At 36.6% G+C, this 19,243-nt stretch overlaps 1 protein-coding gene across 7 annotated transcripts in view; it reads right to left on the bottom strand.

The window, feature by feature from the left end:
• Trpgamma (Transient receptor potential cation channel gamma) overlaps window positions 1-19,243 on the bottom strand; it is a 98,819-nt gene that overhangs the window by 26,474 nt on the left and 53,102 nt on the right. The window lies entirely within an intron of this gene.

Raw genomic sequence — 19,243 nt, 5'->3', positions numbered from 1 at the left:
ATGCAAAAATATACAAAACAAATTCAAAATAAAGTACTCGTTATGGTATGTATTTAGTAGATGATACAGGCTCCTATTTATTTGGATTTCCTTTCTTCAGTCGAAGCGCTCCTTGTGGGATATGATAATTAAAACAAGCTTCTGTTTAGTATTTATTAAATGAAACACGTCTTTAGTTATGTTTGCAAAAATACGAATTTCTACGTATGAATAAAACATCACCAGTGTTCGGATTACTGTTATATCCAATAATTGGAAACAGTCGATCCCAGAATGTATTTACGTATTCGACATTAAGCAGAATAGTACGTGGAACCTTTCTACTAATTTTACTATGTCAGACATAATCGCTATATCGGTGGGAATACAAATAAAGCGTGCGCGGAAGAATGGCGGAGATCCAACAGGCCTGAAAATCCGCCTTTTGTTAAAATTCAATTTTTCAAGTGCAACATTCCCCAAAAATGTCGTTTCCTTTGAAATGACAATCCTTCGAAATTTCAGGATCCGCAACATTACTTTAAATAATTGCGCAATCGAGAGCTACGTTCTCGAGACAAAATCCTGAAATTCAAAATGAAACTGATTGTTCCATGTAGTCGTTATAGGACTTCAAACAATAGATTTGAATTATAGTTTTACGCATGTCGAAATATTTCCATCGTTTAATTGCATTGTGAGCATCTTTTAATCCTTATAAATCCTATATCCTATTAAACAGCGCAAAGTTTATAACTATTTAAGCTTCGACAAAGATTTCACAAAAATATTTAAGGGTGACAGATGTAGGATTTTTTTTATAGGGAACTTCATTTTTTATTACTAAAGAGAGTATATAAACTTAAGCCGCCACTTACTGCCACTTTTAACTCTACACTGATTTTGAAAAATGGTCGCATGAAGTATTCTAGTGTTCCGAACGTATTCGTTGCAGCCACTTGACAGGCATTCCCGATATGGGAAAAACGAGAATTCGGATAGCCAACTACGTGCAGGAAAATTAAACTACTGAAAGTATCTATATGATCACCGATGCTTAAATGGACGAAAAACGTTGTGGAAAATGTATGTTTAAAATTTTTTTAATGCAATTGGATCGATCGGCATAATAAGAGTCATGTAAATGTTTAAATAGCTATAAAAATTTACGCAATGGAATTTTTGTCCTAGAAAAAATGAAGGTAAAATTCTACTGCCGGCATTAACATATATTCGGACACTCTTTAAAAACAGAATAACTTTTTAAAAATTGGACCAAACTGTTCGTTTTTTTTTCTTTTTTTTTGGAAGTTAGAAGGATTAGCTTACTAGATGACGTGCAAAAATGTTTTGGAAAAATTGCAATTGGTCGGAATCGCGAAGAAAAAAAGGTCAGTTTTTGTAACTTTTTAATCCAGGTCTTGATCGAAATTTAAATTAAACAATACGGTTTGAAGATTTATGACGGTTATGTACATGTTGAAAATTTTATCGAAATCGCTTAGTATTATTGTAATCATAAATAATTTATGATTTTTAGGAAATCGTATCGGATAGTCGCATGCGTCGTTTAAAGAACACAACGATTCCATCAGTCAACCTCCCAAGCTCTTCAATTAATACAAAGCCTAGTATATAAGCACATCAACAGCTATACAAACCTTTGAACGAAGGAAAATAGAATATTTGTCAAAGAAAATTTTTTCAATTAAAAAGATTTTAAAACTTAAAAGTTACTGAGTATTTGGAATGCAAATAAATCAACTGACTGGAATAAATGAACAGAAAAGCCAAAGGACCTACTTTCAGTAGTTTGTCATTTTATCACCAGAGAATTAAAATCTAACTCACGCTAAGTTCAATAAGTTATCCAAATGTTCTCGTTTTATAAACCTTATTCATTATCTAAGTTGTCAGCCTTGGAGCATTAGTCTTTTACTGAACGAAACATTTGTAACAAGCATTCCAAATTTTTCATATTTCTATATATCTATTTGTACAATACACATTTAAAGTTTAATACATAAATTAAAATTTAGTTTCCCCTGTAAGAGAGAAATTAGTTACATCAGATTATGTGCTTCACGAAACCAATCAAATTTGATCCGATGTATTTATTTCTATCATCGAAAGAAAGCGAGATATTCAGGTGACTTGTTTCAAATGCTTCATCCTATATATCGTCCAATATTATAATTGCTATAGCAGTTACATTTCTATAATTTTTAATTATATCGTAGATATATGTTTTAGTAGTAATGTTTTCAGCCTAATCACAACGATGACATTCAAATTCTACCTCTTCGTCCTTTTTTCTATAGAACAACATTTGTTACTATAAATAAAACTACATGCTACTACAGAGAAATATAATCGAATTTTATGCTGAAAAATACAGTTTTATATCAAATAGTCGATATATAAATTTCCATCATTTCAGCGATAGAAACTATTTCTCTCCGTAAAATAACAATACCTTCTTGGAATAAAGTAAAAATCTATACGTTTTGAAAAGTTTGTTACTGTGCATACAATAAATTTGTGTTTAAAAATATCGATGAAACGCTGTTCTTAATTTTGAGCACGAAATACCGCTCTCCAGACAATTGCGTGGAGGCGAGCAAAGCGACGAACCAACCGACGCAACGGAACTAGATACGCCCTGTTGGTAATCCGAACGGATGATGGATCGCGAAATACACTCACCCTTATTGGTTATACGCAAACATACACGCGTACTAGCTGCGCGTCGACAGCATTGCGACGTAATTTTCTGGATTTTCGTGCTCTCTGCTGAGAGACATCGATTACGACGCAATAATGCTATCCTGAACGGTGTGTGACGTTTTCATGAATGAAAAATGCCGATTCGCTCGATGAATCGACGTTGCTCGACTGCGACGTGTAGCGTTTCTTCTCAATGGAACGATGTTTTACGAAAATAACGTCGGCTGTTCAAACATGGAACAGAATCCATTGTGGAGAAACAATCGAGGATCGTCACATGGTGTTTCGGTTGCGTTTAACAAACGCATTGTTCGACAAAATAGCGCTATTTCGCTTTATGTCGGTGATGTGTGGTAACGAAACGGCTTTCTTGCTTTCAATACCGCGTTATCGTTACCAAACGATTTTCTAATTCTTCCAGTCCATTTACGCGTGATTGCTCGACAGTATGTGCTCCTTGAGAAAGCGGAAGCTACCGTTTCCTTGCCTGTTTCCCACCGAACTTCCGTCCCATTTGTTTTTAAGATATCATTCGACTATCGTTATAAACGATATTTTCATCAAGCATGAAATTTGTACGAAAGAAATTAGATCGAAATGTGTGTGAAGAATTATATTAGGTTGTCCGAAAAGTTTCTTTCGTTTCATAAGGTGATAACGGATGAACAACAATTTCTGTTTTATATTAATTTATTGAATTAGGTATGATCCATTTCGTTCTATTTCTATTATTACGTTTGTGCATAGTTAAATAAACTAATATAAAACAAAAAACATTATGTGTTTATTATTTCCTTATAAAACGAAAGAAACTTTTCGGACAACCTAGTATAACGGAAGAAACCAAAATTTTTACTTTTATATCTAAACTATTTACATCTGTTACGTATGTCTGTGATATCCATTGAATGTAAATCAATTACGATGGAATATCGAACGTGGTTTGTCAAAGGATCGATTCATCTTAATCTTCAATTTTATTTGAAGGATAACTAAAATCTTTGAACCGAGAAAGGATATACAGTCGAGAGTGATCGAAATAGTAATTCCTTTTGCGGCTATTAATCTCAAGGGTAAATATGTATCACATGAGAGCGGAGAGGTTTCATCGTGAGTTTATCGAGCGTCGCGCCATTGCGGCGGGGTTGCGCAACGAGATCGTTAGAAACCGATGATTTACATAAGGCACGATATGTGTGTTTGTGTATGTATGTGTGTACTGTATTTCATGCGAATGAATCTCAGGACGATGGCCGTGCGTGTATTGCGAAACAAATCGAAATCGAGAAGCAACGACCCCCCAAAAATTGCCCATCCATTTCATATCTCGAGAGTTGCTCCGCTATATAATTCCAAATTTATCTTGACATATACTGTATCATTAATCTCGAAAGGGTTAGAATATCCTGTTATAAAGATTTATTATTATTTATGCGTAGCTTCTTTCGATTCGATTAAAAATATTTCTTTATTCAAGTAAAATAATCACAAAAATAAAAGATACCTGATAGGGTATTTTAACTAAATAAGTTAAAATAGTAGAAACTCGATTCGAATTGAAATAATAGTAAAAGATCTCTCGTTATTTAGTCGTGAAATTTTACGTCCATATGTTTATTTTACATAATTTAACATTTTTCATACGTTCGACGTAATTACGAAAATAATAGTGAAAAGTCTGACGAGCTACAAGGGCGGACTAAATATCTTCTCGCGTTGCGCGTCGTTACGAAATGTAAATATCATTTACATTCGTCGAAATCCTCCCTAATTCGCTAACGACCCAAACAGAAATAAAACACGTCGTTATTTTAAACTGAAGATTTACTTGATCGCTGGCTCATCCGTTCATGTTCGATCCTGTTCGATCGACTGGACCACCAGAGGAAAATTGTTTTTCCACCGACTGTTAGAGTCATTAGTTGAGAAGGAATCCCTTCCTCGACGATAATTCCCACTGCTCCCATTTTTCACTGATTCAAGATCGCTGACCACAGTCGAGTGAATTTTATCACCGGCATTATGCATGGATAACTTACACCAGAGGTTCTTAATGATCATTGTGCTCCTCTGCCCGTAGCTTATTTTAATTGCTGGCTCAGGGAAACGACGCATTCATACTGTGAATATTAATTTGCGAAAATAATTTCACCCAAATAGAAGAACATGAAACAAATATATCGTCGGTTTGTTAAAGAATAAATTCTTCAAAAAACCAATCTGACGTAGGCAGTTTGAAGTAAATGATCATTGATAATTTAACGATAAAATTATCTTCCTTCTCTCGATATTTAAACGATAGCCTTGGGGTTTTCAGAGTTTCCGATAAAATGTATTATTTATGTATAATAGCGACTATACATAGACGAACGCTTATTCCTAAATTCAACTAATTGTATCATGAAAAGTTTTATTTCTATTTCTCCTTCTACAATATTAGTTTTTAACGTGAATTTCTTATAATTTGAACCACCATGTACATAGAATATTTCCTCCAAATTTTCCTCCAAAAATTAGGTTGAGTTTGATACAAAAAGATTTCCCCTATTTACATTTAAAAGAACATGTTAAAGCAAATTTTTAATTACGACATTCTTCTTGGTAAATAGTATTTAATACTAGTATTTTAATAATAATATAAACGATATAATTTATTTTTATCAAAACAATGATACTCCCACCCTAGAAGATAGTTCACCGTTAAAATTAGGTTTTATTTAGGTTTTAACGTCTGAATGATAATGAGAAGTATGGAGGTCAGGTAGCTGTAATTTCGTAAATACCTGATGCCGAATATGAGTTTGCGTAGCTATCGAAAATGGAACATCTACAGCACAGCTAAACAGGTAAACAGCTCTTGGAAATCCAAGCCTATGAGATTGCATAGTCTCGGTTTTCCAGCGAAAAGAGAGACAGGCTATGCTTTCCAAACCTTTAATCGTCCAACACGTTTGTGTACTTCTCTCTGTGGAAAGACAGGCTGCTTAAATAGCTGAGAGAAGTTTCAGGTAGTTTTTTAATACCCCGAACAAAACGTACCTCGAGCAACAGTTCTCGTACCGCGCGGATCGAGCGAGCGGAAACTTCGAGGAAATAGCAACTTTTTAAATACATTTGGAAGCGTTCAACCCGTTGGAAAGAAGCCCGGAAGAACGTAGATCGGATTTATATGCAACGAGGACGCTGTTTGTAGAAGAGGAGATGCTTGGTCCATGATTACAGACAATGATGAACTTTCTGAATAAGATACTGTTTATTTTTATGGTTACAATTACTTTCAAATTGTCGTTCTTTCCGCTCAAGAAAAGAAAAGAAGGAAAAGAAAGAGGGAAGACGATATGATATAGCATTTAAAGAGTATGGTTAGGCAAAAGTTCACCGCAGCGTATCGCGTGCAATTAAAAATTTAATAAGTGGAATTAAACGTTTTACTACGATAATGTTACAACAGAATTCGCATGTTGTGAAATTTCAGCCGTAATATGCTGAGGATAAAGTCGTAAGAAGATAAATCCAAAATCAGCCGCAGGATAAAGCTTTAAAAAAATATACCGAAGTCAAAATTGTGAAAAGTCACTAAACTACGTAATTATGGGGAGAAAAAAGAGGAGGAAAGAAGAAAGATATCATTTAAAAGCGGGGTAACAGGGAGGCACATGATTCAGAGGGTGGTTATCTCGCGCGCGGTTCCCTCGACGTTGGAACTTCGAACCCGTACGGGTCGTTGAGCTTACCGTGAATCGCGTGTTTCCACTGAGACCTAGATCGATAAACCTGTGTGTACGAACATGCACAGGACCGTAATGGATAGGTGACTTTCGTGAACACGTTGAATGAGAGACGACGTGTGTATGTCGGATCAAAAATAATTGGACTTCGTCGCGTTAATAAGAATAAGACGAATTTTCGGCGGACAAATTGGTACATCATTTTTGAGAACGATGATCGATAAGTTCTTCACGAGATTTCCACATTACGCGAAATGTATGCATACGTGTTCGCGTGTGTGTGCAGGTATTTTTCATAGCTATCCCTCGAGGTTGTAGCACTATTATCCTGTATGTTTCATATGCGAGAATTTTGTGGCAGTAAATTCTCCGCACACGAAATGAGCCACGAAGACGCGATATTACGTATGGGGTCGTTTTTTACTCGGTTCGCAACATTTCGCGGTCAGAGCACCCTCGGTGCCTCTAGAAAGTCTTCCGGTCACTAATTTTTCCTGTGACTCGGCGAGCCGTCGCCGGCAACAATTTGAACAAGTTAATCCCATACTTTTTTGACATCTTAATTAGTAAATAGTACCTGTTCATTCATAGTCACATAGGCGCTCTTAAATGTAAACGAACCACAGAAAGACGACGTACACGGTTTTTTCTAATTTCAACCGACCTCTAGTTCAAACTATTTTACGATATTACACTATTGAAGTAACTACTTCAAGAAAAACTCTACATCTTTATTTATGTATATCCGTGACCTGGAGACTGCTATTACGCAGAGATATTCTAAATAAGGGGCGGTGCATATTATTGTATCCTTGAGTAAACATTATGTTTTGGGTTGCAAGGTCTGGGAACGAAAGAACTGATAAACAGATTTCTATTTATGTTCCCTATAGTCTCTAGGCAAAGTTATAAGCTTAACTTTTTTGGTAATGTCCTTTTGTTATAAGTAAGAGTAAGGATGTGAATTAGCATAAACTTATACATTATACTTATACTTATACGTTTAATTATTTCAGTATACTTTTCTATTACAAATTCATCCACTCGTTCTTCAATCAATCAACCTCAACCTCAACAATGACTATTACTGTTAATATTTTTTAAATAATAAATTCAAATACATGTAGCTAGACGACAAGCGCGCGTATCTAGCTTTTAAATTAAAAAAATAATCTTTTCCAGTAATATGAAATTAGTCGCCAGGGTATTGAGTTTTGAAATTGTTCTCCTACAGAAGATAGAGGAAGTATCATATTCTTCCCCTGTGTGTCTTCAAGTTTAACAAGTTTCGTTACTGAAACATTTACTGATTGGAACATCTCAACACGAATTTGAGAAAATTGTGTGTGATACGATATTAAAGCGTGAACGTGTAGTACGAGCATCAAGAATGCATGGTTAATTGATTAATGGCAACGCGTCGTCGAAGTTGCGAAATCTGCCACTTAATCGACGATCAGAAGTAGGACGGAACTGCAGATTGGCGTATGCAGTAACTGAGCCTACGTGTTTTGCACCTGTTGCACATCCTGTACTTGGGCAAGGTACCGTTTCACGGAAACTGTGCTCGCGTGTACGTTGACGTTGCTTCTGGGAAACGTCACAGGGTTGAAAAGTCTTTATCTCGTATCAAGCACGAGTGTTCAACCGACCGTCTCGAGTCTTCCTCTTTATCAGAAAATCTACTTTTGTACAACACCACTGGTTTCCAGTTAAATCTTTTATCGCTATCAACCTATGTATGAATCGCTCAGAAGCCACATTGATGGGTTTAACAACACCAGGAATCGAGAAACGAATGGAGAAACGTAACGATTAAAAACATAATTTTTTAAAATTTACTTTGAGATCTGTCATTGTTTACGCTCTCTTTTTACAATTATTAAGTTTATACGTTACTAATGGAACATTGTAAATTCATGGGACTCTATAATATGTCAACATAGAACTATCTACCAGTGAATGTTACAGATCCACTTTGTGTCTAATATTATTTTCGCTTTTACACTTGAGAAAATAAAAGAAGTTGCAACAAACTGTTTGTGTATTTTACGCGCAACAAATATTTGGCCTCCCTGGAATCTATGATTCGCTGCGTGCAACTTTGTATATTCAGAAAATTTATTAAATAGAAAATATAGTGCTATTTTTGTTTCACATTTTGATTTTAAGATAAAATCATAAAAATAAAACATTACTTGGTCAACTTATTATCAAATGTATGTTATCACATTCTAGCGTTGAAGGGATTAAGCGAATCTCTGGAATTTTACCTAGAATCATAGGAAATTTTCGATCTGATCGATACAAAGGAATCTTCTTTTTAGAAAAACGAAAACTCAATAATGATTCCACTTTATTAATAATTTTCTCACTATCAAGAAACTGTACTTCCTCATTGGTTTCTTATATTAGGTTGTCCAAAAAGTGTCTTTCTTTCACGGACACGTCTTTTACAACGATGCATCTTTATACAAACATGAAACCTAATCTGTCGAACGTTGTGATCTTTATCTTGATAGAAGAAAATGGATCATACGTAATTCGATAATAAATTCGTAATAAAAAAAACGAAAAATGCTGTGCATCCATTATTTGCTTATAAAACGAAAGAAACTTTTCGGACGACCTAATATTATAATACGATAGATCGTAATGGGTGAAAATTGAGAGACTCAGCCGTCTGCGATATTAGTCTTAGAATTCGACGAATTATGCGATAATTCTTGGTAGATGCACTCGCACGCGAGTTCGTAAACGATAAAATTGGCGTTACAAGGGTCTTTTGCTAGCCGCTGAACGATCGAGCATATCCATTCGTGTGTGATTCCACGGGCGAATTCGTTTGTAATTAGCCGATCGTGTGCGTGTCTGGCTGCATAGAGAAAATGAAGCAACGTGAGTGCACGCGAACGAATACTCTGCACGAAAGCGATGGAGTAATCGGGCGAACCGTAAGGGTGTTGCTAATTATGCCTCGCTAATAGCTGCCAATTTCGTGCATCGCGTTGCTTCGTGTCATAATCGCTAGTTACCGCTGCGAAGTGCACAAAATTGAACCGCGTTTGAATCTTTTTCGGTGTTACGCTTCGAAATTCACGCGCGCTAAATTGGAACGATTAAAATTGTTATCATATTATTAGTACAGAAATACGAGGAGAGAATTTTAGCTTCGTTATATATATATATACGATCTAGGAGTTACAAGTAACGATAGTATGTACATCGTATTAGAGGAAAGAAAATTGTAGAGCAAAGCAAAATGGTTCGGAGTTCTCACAGAAGAGAATAATGGAAATGCAGAAAGTTTAGGAGAGCAATGAGTTTGAAACTTTGAAGCGAAGTCAAAGAACAACTATGTGCTTAGTTGTATCTGCCTTACGTTCAGTAACGTACGGAAGCATTTGAATATTTATTATACAATCTTTCTTTAGCTATGTGTGACACATACCTGTGTGCGAGATATACCGAAATTTCGACTATAATATTCTCTCTATATCGATATCGAAAATTTTGATAAAACTAACGTACTTAACTAGCTTGCTTGTCTTAGCATCCTCTCTCTCTCTCTCTCTCTCCATTTATCATTTCTATATCGATCTCACTGAGTTTACTGTGTCAAAGCGTCGGAAACAAGTTCTGAAAGTTCATAAACTCATCTTGGTTTCAAACAATGCTGAAGCTCGGACGGGAAAAAATAATTCGGAATTTCTTTCTTTGGATCTTCCGCAGTCTCTGATCTTTAAGCAGTCGTAAACATCTGGTGTATCCAGCGGATCGCTCGCATCACGGAACCGACAACAGAATAATGGTTTTACCCCCAAAGGCAGTCTACGGAACGACGAGTTGTGTAGTTAACATCGACTGTTCCGTTTTACGGTCCCCTTGAAGCGAAATCCGACGTTCGCGCCGTAAACCAAAGTTATTCGCGTAAATCAGCATCCGTCAGTTAAGCGAGACACGTTTCCACAGTCAAAGTCATCGCATGAGCCATCGTAATGAGGCAGTGCAGCGATTCAAAGAACGTCGGAATATAAATGAAGCTGCGAGATTTATCGAGCTATCGTTTTTGTGTTTACCAAAAGACTTCCGACGGTATGTTTCAGTGGAATGTCGGCCGAAGAAAAAGCTGAAAGATGAGGAACTTGGTAAAAGAAGCGTCTACGAGGTACAGTTATTACTTTGCTAAAGGAAATTACGTGAGAAGGGGCGTAAACCGAGTGCACGGTCTTCTCGAGTCGAGCTAACTATAGTTACGACGTTTATACAACTTCTTTCGAAACGTCATTCCGACTGAATAAAATACGCTTAATAAATTCTCCTGAGTTATGTTCCAACTTTTCTTTCTTCCTTTAAATCTGGTTAATCGGTAAATCGTCGCAAGAATTAACACAGAATTTCAGTATTACACAGACTGGACAATTTACTATTTATCAACAAAACTTTGTCAATTTGTCAGCTATTCCTAAAAGATTTAAATCTATATCAAAGCCCTACAGATTTTCAATTATGTCATCTCCAGTTTAATCAAATATGCAAATAAAAAACCATAGATTCAGAAAGATATATTCATCGTATTTTTCACCTATAGCTTTCATAATGTTATAATTTGCAATTAGTTTGGTAATTCTCAGATAACGATTTAAAGTTTTGGACGTTAAAGTGTCAGAGTGGCGGGTTAAAAACAAGTTGATCGATGAATAGTTGGTTTGTGTATGAAACTACGTTCTACCCATTGAATTATACAGGCAATCGATGGTTTCGCGCTGTTAATTCCATAGAATTTCCAGAACTGAGATTAGTCCGTGATAACGAGCATCGATAAAATAAACGCAATGCATTTGGACAGAACCGACGTTAGCTCGTAGCCAAAGAAATAGACGCGACGCTTTATTATCACTGTGATAAAGGAGAATATTTAATTCCCGTGAAATCTGCATGGAAATGAAATTCCCGGAAAACGGAAGACTGCACGCGCGTTCAAATGTCTGGAATTTTTTTGTCGTTCCGTGGGAAAATAAAATGGTCGCGCGTCATGCAAAAAATCATTAATGCGAATTATCCTCTGGCTCTCGACGATTTTTGCGAAGCGCTCGCGTGTACCAAGGTGCACGCACGCGTACGTGCGCTGTGTTATTTGAATACGAATTGCTGTTGACGGATTACGGTCCGCGAACGTCAACTGGACGCTCTTCTCCGACGTGTATAAGCCGATGATATATCGTAATGAAATCCTGATCCTGCGGAGACGCTCGAAATTATACATAAATAATACGCGGAAAATCCTCGGTCTACGTTGGACGATTCGGAAATCCAGGCTTTTCGCGCCCTTTTCGTTTCATTCTTTTTCCGGCTTAACTCCTACATTGGCAATCAAAATATTCACGCTCGTCTGGTAACCGAAATACCTAGACGCTTTTGATGTCCTTTTTTCATAGATTACACGTAGAACGATTGTTCCAATTTTATCATTTTTTTTTTCTTTTACAGACACGTCTTTTACAACGATGCATCTGTATACAAACGTGAAATCTAATCTGTCAAACGTTTTGATCTTTATCTTGATAGAAGAAAATGAATCATACGTAATACGATAAAATAATATGAAACGAAAAATGTTGTGCATCCATTATTTCCTTATACAGCGAAAGAAACTTTACGGACGACCTAATAAAAAAACGACGTTTTTATACAGAATTATAAGAGAAATTTTAGTGCTCTTCGTATCAATTTCTTCGCTCTTTTGATTGTTTTCTATCTCGTAGGTACACTTGTTGGAAAGGTGCAGAAATGAAAAGTTTTAAGTACCTTGGTCTCTAATTATCTAGTAATTATTGACCCCACAAATCATCAAAAAATGCTCGTTCGAGCGAAGATGCTCCTATAAAAAACGAAAATGATCGGTTTTTTGAAACGTGACACGTTGAAGAATCCGTATTGAATCTCTATGAAGTCTTCTTCAATGAAAGGAAATTTTTTGGAACTCCAACAGTAAGTAAATCGTTTGATTTCAAAATTTCCTAGCAGCACGATATAATATAATCGTGACTTACGTGTGACAAATATTATACAGTTTTCCGCATGGAGATGGCACGAACACGATATATATTTCATCGTTTCTCCCATTGTCACGAGCGTGGGATCGCCAAATTTGAGGCGCGCGTTCGCGCTCGTCACTAGTCAATAAATGTCCGCCCAGAATTGAAATTCTGCCAGCTTCGAACCTTTGGGACGATGTACTTTTCTTTTCTCTTTTTATTCACTGCTGCGCCCTCGTTTCGTCCGTTCGTCCCGAACGAGCTAAGCATATTAGCCAAAATCTCTTTTTTTTTCCTAAAATCCCTCGCGTGAATCCTTTTTACAGCTGGCATTACAGTCGAGAAATTTTATCGGTTTAACGAGCTCCAATTTATTTTCTATTTCCTTTGTCTCTCATCCGTAAGGAGTGCAGAGGAGAGAACGAAACTCGTGTAAATCCACAGATGTAATAAGAAACGTTGAGGAGGAAAAATGCGAAGCAGCAAAATGGCTCATTTGAGAGGCAAATGTAGAATCGATGGCTCGCGGATAAATCATATTTGGGAAGCGGCGCGTATGTCGACGAACGAGTAAATTGATTTTACTTGACATAAAAACGGAGAAATGTCGATATCGTATGTTTCAAAAGCGACACAGTGCATTAGGCCGGTTCTCTGATCGCATAAAAATTATGGTTTTGATAATTGTCTATCGTCTAAAAAAATTTTTATTTTTCTTAAGTCTAAATTCTTAAGGAAAATTAATTGGAATGTTATTTACCTACATAAAAATTGTTTATGTATAAGTGGCGCGTATGATATGTTTTTTTTTATTTAATATTTCACATTCACAATTTGTCCAATTTGGACATTTGGTAGAATTTTTTAGCTGTTTGATTATCATGTGGGTGGCTACCCCCAGCGGGGTACCATCTTCGTGTTTGTTAGGTTATATCCTTTATGAGTATGATATGTTTAAATACTACACAGACATTTTAATGCACGCGTGTATCGCCAGAAAAGAAAGAGAACGAGACATTGAAAACCATCTCCTGGTGAAAGAGAAATTCTACAAGCAGTTAGCTAAAGATACGCTAAGCGGATTAGCAGGAATAAAAGACACAGGAAACCTAATTGTACCGATAGGAAAGCTGTGAATAATCCAATCTTTTCCAAACGTTGATTTGGCCAATCGTGCGATTAACTTATCGATATCAAATATACTTTTTACTTTCATGGATCAATTAACCGGAACAAATTCTTTCGAGCTCGTTCACCGGTATTTATCTTGCGTATCGTGTTCGCTACAGTGCTGAAACGTATTCGATTTACATCGCAGCGCCGTTGCGACTTTGTGTATCCGCGGTATTGTAGAAAATCACCGTTTCGAAATTCCGCGCGTTGAAAAGCACGCGACCGTGAAAGTTCAGAAACTGTTCGTCAGCCGGAATATCGTCGACCCATTGTGTGTCACCGCTAAAACGGCCAAGTTATCGCGGGAGAAGCTCCATTTCGCGGAACTTCCGGTACATGGAACGGCTTGTGATTCATGTGACTTTTATCTTAAACAATTTTTTTTCTCCGGCGGACCACGATGTTCCACCTAGTTTGCCCAAATGTAACTAGAACCTCGTCGAAAGATAAATCTCGCTTCTTTACAGCGTAGATTATTGCACAGCGCATCGATGGAAACTCGACGTGTCCGCGTATTGATACCACGCATTCATTTCTTGTCAGTTTCTTCGTTTCCCATTTTGTGTCCTCCGAAAAAATGTCCTTTCCCACGCAACAAGATATAACCACCGAATTTTGCCTTTTTCCTTCTTCATTTTTTTTTTGCAATCTTTTAGCCGTAAATTGCATTTTAATCGGACGCCCGTTGTAGGATATCAAAGGGAACAGCGTAATTGCTTTGTGTTTTTACCGAGCACTGCTAGAACACACTATCGTCAGGTTTGGAAGTTAATTTAATTTCGTTACAGATTCAGCGTAGTTTTTGCTTCACTTTTTGCTGTTGGTTGGTCACCTACCTTGTTCCCATTGATGTCGAAAAATGGGTCACAGTTCGACGGAAACATGATGGGTACGTAATCGACGAAAAGCTGACCGATTATCCCCGTGTGAACGAATTTCAAATCATCGCCGCATGTCAAATATCGATGTCCCGCTAAACGTCAGGAGCACGAGCATCTAATTTTTAAAAGACCTCCGCGGAAGCTCCGATTGGCTTTCGTTTTAATTCTTTTTTACCCTCGTTTCTTTTCTTTTTTACAGCTGGTTGCGCTCCAATCAGGATACAATTTCTATTGGCTTGTACCGCAGATAAATTTCACTTAGTCTCTAATAATTCTCGCGAGACAGAGAACTACTACGCGTCTCTCTTTCTCTCCGTATCGGTTCATTGGTCCTTCTACCGCAAACCCATTACGCTACGTATCACGTTATTGTCACGGTGAATTTCGATTTACGGGAAGGAACAGCTTCGCGAGACAGTTCTTCGACTATTTCCTTCCACCGATTCTTCGCATCTTCCAATATCCAGTCTCATTGGCGAGAAAGAACGCGAACAAAAACGATCGCTTCGATAAAAAATCCCGAAGCTCTATATATTCGATTCGACAGCTTCATCCATCTGTTTGCTTTTTTAACCCGCTTAAGCGTCAGGGGAAATACAAGGTGTTCTCGTGTACGTACATTATGAACATACGCATGTCGTGTATGTGTAGACTATTAAATTGTAACATAGGAGGCGTTCGTTTTCTTTGGTTATAATAAATATATCATGCTCTTCATTAGGGCGAGTTTATTATTATATTGTTGGAATCCATACACTCTTGACATCGAGATACGCTCTTTCTCAATACTATTTTTACTATTTCACTTCTCTCTTTTTTTCGTTACTATCTCGATATCTAGTATTTTTTCAGGAAATATCGTTGCTCTGGATTTTACATAATCTTCCGAAGGCCTGCTCTCTTCTTCTTCTTTAAAGCTGGTATTGTTGGGAGAAAATTAAAAAAATCAACGATGAACGAGACGCTCATTAGTAGACTACTGATGTTTATGTACATGTAATATCAAAAAAGAGGGGGTATACGCTTGGTCTATCATATATTTAAGTTCGAGTTGTCTCGGGATAGTATAAGTTATAAATTTAAGGTATAAACTAAGAATCACTAAGAATAAACTAAGTGAAAGAGTCATTATTATATATAGAAGGTGAAACGAAACAGTACACTCAATCCTTTTATAATACGATATTCCGAAAACACGGTTTCGAAAATTGCAGCACGGTACTATAAAAACACGGTGGAAAAATTGTTACACGTTTCCATATACCACGACATTCATAGACTCGGATAACCCTCATACAGCATGAACGTTTGCATCACGTTGTTTCACTTTCGCTTGATACGATGTCGATACAACGCGGAACGAATTAACTGTGTCATAGAAGGATTCACTGTGCCTATACGCGTCATACTTAAACATTAAAAAAATTAAATTTAAGCATATCATTGTCGATTTTTCTAGTCAAATTATTCTGCGACGTACATACGTTGTCGCTTGAAATTCGATCGATCTATATCGTTCGTGAATCTTCGTTATTCTTCGTTATCAATTATTAACGACGAGTAATTCGTGAAATTAAAACGTACACAGGTCAGCTCGACGAAAGAAAGAACAGATCATACGCTTCTTCTGTTCCATCGCTGAAAATTAATTTCACGTCTGAAGCTGGAATTCCCCAGCTGCAAAGCCTCGAAAGGATTAGTGTGAACCACCGGACGGTTCTTTATCTCGCAAAACTCCAAGAGCACGGTGTCCTCGACCAAGGAAAATGAGAAACGAGGAGAAAAGGGATGGAACTATGACAAAATTTCCTGGCTATTAATCCACGCGTGCAATTGTGTTTTTGCATGCTACCGAATCTTTGCCAGACAACCGTCTGGAAAAGTCTACGAAAGAGTGTTCGTTTCGCGTTATACAAATGCACCGTTTCGAATATTTTGCACTCACATACCATAAATTACAGCGGTTGCAGAAATTATTTTCATTATCGTACTTATTATGAAATTTACATATCAATTGATTAAGTTCAAGTATATTAAAATTCACGCTATTTTACGGCGGTATTTCCTATGACTGCAAAAATTTCCGTAGAAATGAAACGTAGAATCTGATGAAACGACTAAATTATGTTTGTACTCACCATATATATTGCTTACTATGTAACTGCATAAGAATTTGCTCCAATAGCCATGGAAATTGTAATACAACACATAATATCGCTCTTTGGATTTGACAAGATGTAAATAGCCCCTGATACTTTGAAGATCTTGGCCGAGTATAGAAGAAAAATTGTAATTGTTCCGATATTTGAAAAATAGAGAGTTCACTGTATAAATTCAATACGTGTCCAATTATTACTGAAGTAGTGAAGACAAAGGGCAGCAAGAAAATAGATGATCAGAAGAGACGATAATGTTTTTGCGTTGCGTTTGCATTATTTCTTTGACAGTAAGCCTGTGTATGTATATCGGAGCACAGCTCGTAGTAGATGAAATAAAATGTTCATTCGTAAATAAAGAACATAAAGAACGCGTCGTCAAAAGAACGATCTCTTCCGCCGTATGGATTTACTAGAAAATCTGGAACGTTAAAAGCTGTCGTTCTCGAGATAGTATACGTAACATTAACCGTGGTTCCGTGTTCGGGAACGTTTCAAGAGCGTCTCAATATTTGGCTCGAGCAATAGTGGTCTTTTCACTTTCTGAAAGCTTTCGCCACTCGTAAGATGATCTTATCCGGTGGGAAATGGATCGATCATCCGCGATCCTATTCTTTTCCCCTTGAGAATCGTAGCGTTGATCGCCACGTGGAAAACGCTAGTTGGTTGGAAAACACGGCTCATTCTCGTGAATGTTGTACAATTGCGCATGTAATTAGGCATTTCTTTGAGAAGCATGCAGCCGTGTTATTTATAAGTTATGTGATGTGTTCTGCGCTTTGAGGCGTTTCGGTTCTTTGTGAAACGTTAAGAAGTAGAAACGACTAGTTGGGTGTACACGTCCTGGAATTGGAAACGAATTCTTTGCATCTGACAATTGGTACATCAAGACCGGTTAATTAATGATCGTTTAAGTAAAGTAAGATGTTACAGTTCGAGACAGATATAGCTAAAGCGCGAGTTTAATTTGATTAACCTGTTAACTGGAGAAGATGAGCCATCTCGTTATGCAGATCGCCAACTTCTTGAGAGCAATACATTTTTTATTCATAGTTATTCTATTCCTTTGCGAGTCTTTTCACTACCGTTAAATTCCATCTGTCATATCTATTTAATTTGAAATAATTAATCGCTTGAACTACTTTAAGATGAAATTAATTTAATTAAATTAGATGGAAATATCAAAAGCATCAAGTATTAAAACCAGTATTAAATTATCAAGAAATATCAAAATATAATGAATTTTCAAATCGAGCAACAAATAATTTAGATTTTAATATTAACCTCAACTTTAACTACCGTATTTTCCGTACGTTTCAATCGTAATCAATGTAGCCAAATTAATTTTGCATTCTAACGGTATTTCCTCTCAAAAGTATTTTAACTTCGGTTATTCTCGAATGAAGCATGTGCGAGCTGTGCTGTGAGGAAATTTGTATGCCTGACGCATTTGATAAAGTTGACATAATAGAATTATTTCAGGAAACATTTATTCAAATGCGGAATGTCAAATAAAATAAGGAATTATCTGATTTCACAGCTAAATAGAATAAATCAAAGAAATTTATTTACTCGAATTAATTATCCTGCAATAAGAGAGAATAATTAGAAGTAACGATTGTAAATATCATTTAGATGATTATTTTCCAGATATTTTACTCGAATATTGCCAAGATCTGAATCTAACTGAAATATAGTCGTCTTTATAAACTTTTAATTCCATGATTATAGAAACTCTCGATTAAGAATCGATTCGATTAACAGGCTAAGAACATCTTGATAAGAACGAACAAAGTTAGGACGAACACTTTTACGCAACTGATTAATTTCATCAGACTCTATCGTTCTTAAGCGAAGTAAACTTACGAAAGTTGCAAATTAATCTTACGGATATTTATAAAATTTTCCTAAAAAACGTTTCTAAGTAGAAATATTACAAAATCTGTCGTCAAAGAACTGTACGTTTAATCGCATCGATCCAGAGGGTATTGTTATTGCGAAAAGGCCTCGTTATTATTTTCGAGGAGCATTTCACCTCGTACTTCTTGAAACAAGGCGCTGATTGCGAGATTCTTTTACGTGCTCGTGGAAAATTCATTCAGGCGTTCGCGTTCGCCCGTTTCGATTCCACGTGGTCAAGTTAATTAATTAGAGGGAACGTCCTCTGGAAGCGGAATCGTTTTCAGTTAGTCAACGACCAATTAAAATTTCGAAACGCGTGGCAAGCTTCTCGAAATTCGTTGACTTGTTACCAGAAGAATCATTCTGAAACACGGAACGCATGGATGACTGGGCGCTGATAGAGGCCTGAAATACGAGCTGCACCAGCTGCCTCCATTATCTTCGAGAAACTTCGCCAATTCCTACGCCAGCCTGCTAGAGAGATGCCAGCTTAATCCTCTTTCATCTGGAAATTGATATAAACTCGCGGAACCCACGAAACCAGATTTTGAACCCATCAATTTCTCTAAGTATCTAGAGGTATCATCCTTTTTTAATTTCATAAAAATAACAATCAAATCCATACTTCCAAAATACGCCAAAAGATTCCAATCAAGGTG

The sequence above is a fragment of the Bombus vancouverensis genome, chromosome 6 (genome assembly GCF_051014615.1).
Source record: "Bombus vancouverensis nearcticus chromosome 6, iyBomVanc1_principal, whole genome shotgun sequence".
In the NCBI taxonomy this organism is placed as follows: domain Eukaryota; kingdom Metazoa; phylum Arthropoda; class Insecta; order Hymenoptera; family Apidae; genus Bombus; species Bombus vancouverensis.
The sequence above is the reverse complement of the archived record's forward strand: the minus strand, read 5'-3'. Positions and strand labels throughout refer to the sequence as shown.